At 42.5% G+C, this 6,743-nt stretch overlaps 1 pseudogene; it reads left to right on the top strand.

The window, feature by feature from the left end:
* Nucleotides 1–1,243: 1,243 nt before the first annotated feature.
* Nucleotides 1,244–6,743, top strand: part of LOC109907002 (chloride transport protein 6-like) — a 32,615-nt pseudogene continuing 27,115 nt past the window's right edge.

Below are 6,743 nucleotides of genomic sequence, written 5' to 3'. Positions count from 1 at the left end.
CGGTGCCCACAAGCTGTTAAGGCCTACATAAAGCTGTCCCAACAGCAGAGTCACAACACCTTACCACTGCAAAACCTGGCTCTAAAACAGATTATAGGCTATTTGTGCACCACCAAGTTAGAACAGTAGGTGAAATTAAGAGGTGAAAATAGACCAAATGATTAGGGTGAGGCACATTGAACGCCGTTTGGCGTTCTGAGAAGATTTGGCATGGCTCCTCAGATCCTCAAAATGCACCATCGAGAGCATCCTGACGGGTTGCATCACTGGTATGGCAACTGCTCGGCCTCCGAAGACAAGGCACTACAGAGGGTAGTGCGAACGACCCAGTACATCACTGGGGCCAAGCTTCCTGCCATCCAGGACCTGTATACCAGGCGGTGTCAGAGGAAGGCCCAAAACATTGTCAAAGACTCCAGCCACCCTAGTCATAGACTGTTCTCTCTGCTACCGCATGGCAAGTGGTACCGGAGCGCCAAGTCTAGGTTCAAGAGGCTTCTAAACAGCTTCTACCCCCAAGCCATAAGACATCTAATCAAATGGCTACCTAGACTGGCTAGCCCCATCACCACAGAAAGCACTGAGCTAGGCTGAAACACCTGCATTTTGGAGCTGCCTTACTCAAGAAAGCAAAAAAGAGACCATGTTTGTGTGGCTTTATTAACTCAATTATATGTTTTAATATATTTTTTACATTGTTTGCAAACTGATATGGAACAGTGTAAAAGAGATACTAAGTGCAGGGATTTTTTTTTAAGTACAGAGGAAAGTCCGGGAGGGGAGGACGGCAGGAAGGGACAGAAGAGAGGAGGCTATTTTTACAAGATTAAGGGTGGGACACATCAGGTTGAATAAGACTTTAAATGTGATAAGAAAGTATCCAACAGGAAAGTGTGATTATTGCCTGGAATCAGAGACCGTGTAACATGTATTGCTACCATGTGGGCCGTATCAGAGGGAAAGAGAGATGCTGAGATCTAGTATGAGGGAGAAGGGGATACAGGAAATTAGTTAAGAGTATATTGAGCAGTACGTTATTAGATATTATCTCAAATATTTTGTTATCTTTTTTAAGAGCAAAGTGGCTGGAAGGTCGACTTGAGTTTCTCCCTGTCTCTGGCCCACACTCCAGTACAGTAGGTGGCGGTAATGCTGCATAACGTTGGATGCCAGCTGCCAATAAAACCCACCGAAGAAGTACTTAATCGTAAACTAGTCCCTCCGGTCTTTGTTCATCACATGACATTGTGGGAGGTGTGGTGCTGAAGAGACAACAGCGAATATGGCGAGCTGTGGGAATTGCTTATTTTGTCAATGCTGCTGCAGGGATGAAGAGACCCGCACACCCGAGGAACTGGTATGAGATAATTTACATAATGTGTTGAAATGCAAAATATTTTGTGCGAGATTTCCAAGAAAAACTAAGCCTGTGTCCTGACTTCTTCGCCATGGCTGGAGAAAGCTAAACCCTCTTATGTTGTGATGTTCTCATAAGCTAAACATTTATGCACGCATGACTTAGTCGCTTTGGATAAACGCATCTGTTAAAAATGGTATATATTATTATACAATAGAAGTTTAGCTTGCTAGCTGTATTGTATGATAGCTAGATAAATGAAGAAATATTGAGTTAGACTATGTTTGCTATTTTGCTGTCGGAATAGTAATCGGCTGAATAAATGTTTTGGAGGAAATGTGTACTGAGTCAAACTAAACAACATGACAGCTAGCTAGCTGACAGTGGTTAGAAACTAGGCTGATTATTAGCCACTGGCACTACACTAGCTTGATGCTTGGCAAGCACAACCCATTCCATTTATCAAGAAACATTGTATGATCATGATGTTCATTGTTTAAGAGGCCCTTGTCAAACACACTGAAGAAGTGTATGTTGAAAGAAAGTTAAAACATCTAGCTGTTAATTTCCCTCAAACTATTCACAGCCTTGCACGATGACCCAGGAAGAAACCTCTGCAACAGCTTTCTCCTTTGTTGGGGGTATTACTTATGTGGCACTATGTGTAGTAAGTGAAACTCAAGATGAGGAGGATGAGGTCCTTCCAAGGAAAGATTATGAGGTGAGAAAGTCCCTTAGAAGCAGATGAACATCAAGATGTTGGCTTGACAATGGAGTAGGCAAGAGCACAAACAGATCTGGAACCAGGCTAGCTCTTGACCACATCTGTTGCCAGAGTACTAATATTGAAATCTGTCTCGCCAGATAAAGATACTAGAGACTCTATACAATTAAACACACTCTGACTCATCTCCAAATGGTTCTCTCAGATCCTGGATTATGACAGATGCATCAATGAACCATATGTTGAAGTTCTGGAGGGAATGAACACTAAGGTATACTAAGAAATTAACTGTTGTACTGTGGTATTGTTTAAATGATAAATGCATGTTTTAAGTTAGTTACAAAGTTGTTACTTAGTGATTAACTGCAATTTTTGAAAAACATTTTAATTTCCACAAACTGCATATTGCAATTGTGAGGAGTTGGTCTATATTTACATTTATTCTGACATGATAACTCCTATCACATATTAGAAAGCCCAAAAGTATGAAGCTGTGAGGTGGATGCTGGTGTTTGCAATTGGAGTTTCAGTAGGCCTGGTAAGTGCCTTCATTTTCTATCCTGCATGTAGAGTCAGAGATGCTGATTTTTGGTTAGCTTACATACCGGTAAGCAAAAAACAATGACACTCTACATTCTCTGGAAATAATGTATGACGAAGGTATGGACGATGCCAAGTGCTACTGCCAAATGGCTGCATTCATTAGAAAATGCACATGAAACTCTTGACACTATTTTCTTTTCTTTCAGGTGGGCCTTTTCGTGGACTTTTTTGTAAGGCTCTTCACTAAGGTCAAATTCAACTTGGTGGGAAAATGTATCTCTTTTTGGAAGATGGAATATTTCTAATTAATCATGTCTTTCTGATATTGAACATGCATGACAGTAGTCATAATTCCCAAATCAACATATTAGTTAGTTGAGAGCAGTGAGGTGTGTGACAGACAGGGTTTTTCCTTAGCCAGTGTTTGCTAGCTGTGGAGGAGTGCAGTGCGAAAGGCTGCCTGACACTGTCGCTTTTCGAGCTGCTGGCCTTCAACATGACCTTCATCTTCATCGCCAGTGTGTTGGTCCTCATCGAGGTAAGACCGATCTACACAAATACCTAACATGTCCTTTCATGCTATTGTTATGCTATTGCAGTCGACTCCTGAAAAATGCAGTGTCTTGGGACTGTTGGGATGGCGTGCGCTAAACCAAAGCATGCAGTTATCAGGAGCAATTAAAAAGGGACGACCAAACTATAGTGCACTTCAAAAGAGTTCGCACTTATCTGAAGTGCACTTATCAGTAGTCTGCCTGTACTGACCATACCCTCATTTTCAGAAGTAATGTGCATGCTCATAATCCCTCTGACAATACGCTTATTTTCAAAACTGCTGTTTTTTTTCTAACTGTGGGATAGTTCTTTACATTTTATTTGCTTGTCTAGTGGTATCATATTAGAATTGTCCCAACTCCTACTGAACGTCCCTGTCCTGTGTCATTTAGCCAGTAGCTGCAGGCTTGGGAATCCCCGAGATTAAGAGCTACCTGAACGGAGTAAAGATACCCGGAATAGTCCGACTACGTACTTTCCCTTGCAAGGCCGTCAGAGTCCTCTTCACCGTAGTCTGAGGTACCTCAACATAGATGGAACTGGGTCGTATCCACTAGGCACCAAACAGACTGCAACAGACTATCTGAACTTGTCCAATAGAACGGTTCATTTTCGTTTTCTGTTGCAAAACATTTTGCTTCGGTGTGGACTAATGAATACGACCCTGACTTTCCAGATGCAACCATTATAGGATTAAACTAAAAGGAATCCAGTACCAATGCGTCTGTTCCGCCTCTGACTACATGTTTGATCCTTCAGGTCTGTTTGTGGGGAAGGAGGGTCCAATGATCCACAGCGGAGCCATCGCGGGAGCCGGCCTACCTCAGTTTCAGAGCATCACTTTCAAGAAGATCAACTTGGACTTCTGACTTTGTGTCGGTAGGGGCTGCGGCCGGGGTGGCTGCTGCGTTTGGGGCACCTATAGGGGGCACCCTCTTCAGCCTGGAGGAAGGCTCCTCTTTCTGGAACCAGGCACTCTCCTGAAAAGTGGTAGGTCGATGGACACGCATACATACACACACAGGCAATTTATCTGTTAGTTGAAGTCATTGTAAGTCAGTTGCTGCTCTGAGGTACCCCTCTCTTCCTGTGTCTCCCTCCCCTCAGCTCTTCTGCTCCATGTCGACTACATTAACCCTTAACTTCTTTCGCTATGGGATAAACTACAACAAATGGGGTTCGTTCCAGCTATCCGGCCTGCTCAGCTTTGGAGAGTTCAAGGTACAAGCACTCATTCACATGCACAGACATTGCTTGTTCATATTTGAGGTGTGAGAGTATTATGTGGGTATTTTTGTAGATCCGCTATGAAACAAGCAGACAGAACTGGAGTCTATCAAATGACTTGCATAATTTATTATCCCCTTTACTCAACAAAAATATAAACACAACATGTAAAGTATTGTTTCATGGGCTGAAGTTAAAGATCCCTGAAATGTTCCATTTGCACCAAAAGCTTGTTTCACTAAAGTTGTGTACAAATTGGTTTACATTCCTGTTAGTGAGAATTTTCCTTTGCCAAGATAATCAATCCACCTGAAAAGTGTGGCATATCAAGAATCTGATAAAATAAGCATGATCATAACATGGTTGCACCTTATGCTGGGGACAATAAAAGGCCACTCAAAAATGTGCAGTTGTGTCACAACACAATGCCACAGATGTCTCAAGTTATGAGGGAGCATGCAATTGACATGCTGACTGCAGGAATGTCCACCAGAGCTGTTGACAGAGAATTGCATGTTCATTTCTCTATCATAAGCTGCCTCCAATGTTGTTTTGGGCAGGGGTTCAGCCATGGGTGGACCTATGGTCTCCCAGGCCCACCCCTGGCTGAACCACTGCCCAGTCATGTGAAATCCATAGATTAGGGCCGAATGAATTTATTTCAGTTGACTGATTTCTTTATATGAACTGTAACTCAGTAAAATCTTAGAAATGGTTGTAATATATTTATATATGCAGTGCATTTATAAAGTATACAGACCCCTTCACTTTTTCCACATTTTGTTAAGTTACAGCCGTATTCTAAAATGGGTTAAATAGTTTTTTCCCTTCAATCTACACACAATACCCCTGCCCCATAATGACAAAGCAAAAACAGGTTTTTAGAATTTGTTCCTTTTAATGAGGAGTGGTTTCCGTCTGGCCACTCTACCATTATAGACCTGATTTGTGGAGTGTTGCAGAGATGGTTTTCCTTCTGGAAGGTTCTCCTGTCTCCAGAGTAACTCTGGAGCTCTGTCAGAGTGACCATCGGGTTCTTAGTCAGCTCTCTGACCAAGGCCCTTCTCCCCTGATTGCTCAGTTTGGCTGGGCGGCCAGCTCTAGGAAGAGTCTTGGTGGTTCCAAATTTCTTCCATTTTAGAATGATGGAGGCCACTGTGTTCTTGGGGACCTTCAATGCTGCAGAATTGTTTTGGTACACTTCCCCAAATCTGAGCCTCGACGCAATCTTGTCTCGGAACTCTACGGATAATTCCTTAGTCCTCATGGCTTTGTTTTTGCTCTGACATGCACTGTTAACTGTGTAACCTTAAACAGGCTTGTGCCTTTCCGAATCATGTCCAATCAAATTTAGCACAGGTGGACTCCATTGAAGTTGCAGAAACATCTCAAGGATGATCAATGGAAACAGGATACACCTGGGCTCAATTAGAAGTCTCATAGGAAATGGTCTGAATAGTTACGTAACTGAGGTGTTTTTTATTTTTAATACATTTTCTAAAAACCTGTTTTTGCTTTGTCATTATGGGGTATTGTGTGTATATTGATGGTGAAAAAAAATCTCAATCCATTTTGGAATAAGACGTAACAGAAAAGGGGTCTGAATACTTCCCGAATGCATAATTTGACACCTCATTCAAGGATTTCGTTATTTTTTACTATTTTCTACTTTGTAGAATAATAGTGAAGACAAGCTATGAAAGGAAGACCCAGAGTTACCTCTGCTGCAGAGGATAAGTTAGAGTTACCAGCCTTAGAAATTGCACCCCAAATGCTTCATAGAGTTCAAGTAACAGACACATCTCAACAACTGTTCAGAGGAGACTGCGTGAATCAGGCCTTCATGGTCCAATTGCTGCAAAGAAACCACTAAAAGACACCAATAACAAGAAGAGACTTGCTTGGGCAAAGAAACACGAGCATCATGAATCATGGAGGTGTTGTGATGGTGTAGGGGGGTGCTTTGCTGTTGACACTGTTGGTGATTTATTTAGAATTCAAGGCACTCTTAACCAGCATGGCTACCACAGCATTCTGCAGCGATTCGCCATCCCATCTGGTTTGCGCTTAGTTGGACTATCATTTGTTTTTCAACAGGACAATGATCCAAAACACACCTCCAGGCGGTATAAGGGCTATTTGACCAAGAGCATGATGGAGTGCTGCATCTGATGACCTGGCCTCCACCATCACCTGACCTCAACCCAATTGAGATGGTTTGGGATGAGTTTGACCGCAGAGTGAAGGAAAAGGAGCCACCAACTGCTCAGCCTATGTGGGAACTCCTTCAAGACTGTTGGAAAAACATTCCAGGTGAAGCTCTTGGCATTAAGGTAA

The sequence above is a fragment of the Oncorhynchus kisutch genome, linkage group LG17, assembly GCF_002021735.2.
Source record: "Oncorhynchus kisutch isolate 150728-3 linkage group LG17, Okis_V2, whole genome shotgun sequence".
In the NCBI taxonomy this organism is placed as follows: Eukaryota; Metazoa; Chordata; class Actinopteri; order Salmoniformes; family Salmonidae; genus Oncorhynchus; species Oncorhynchus kisutch.
This window is presented reverse-complemented; position numbering and strand designations above follow the sequence as displayed.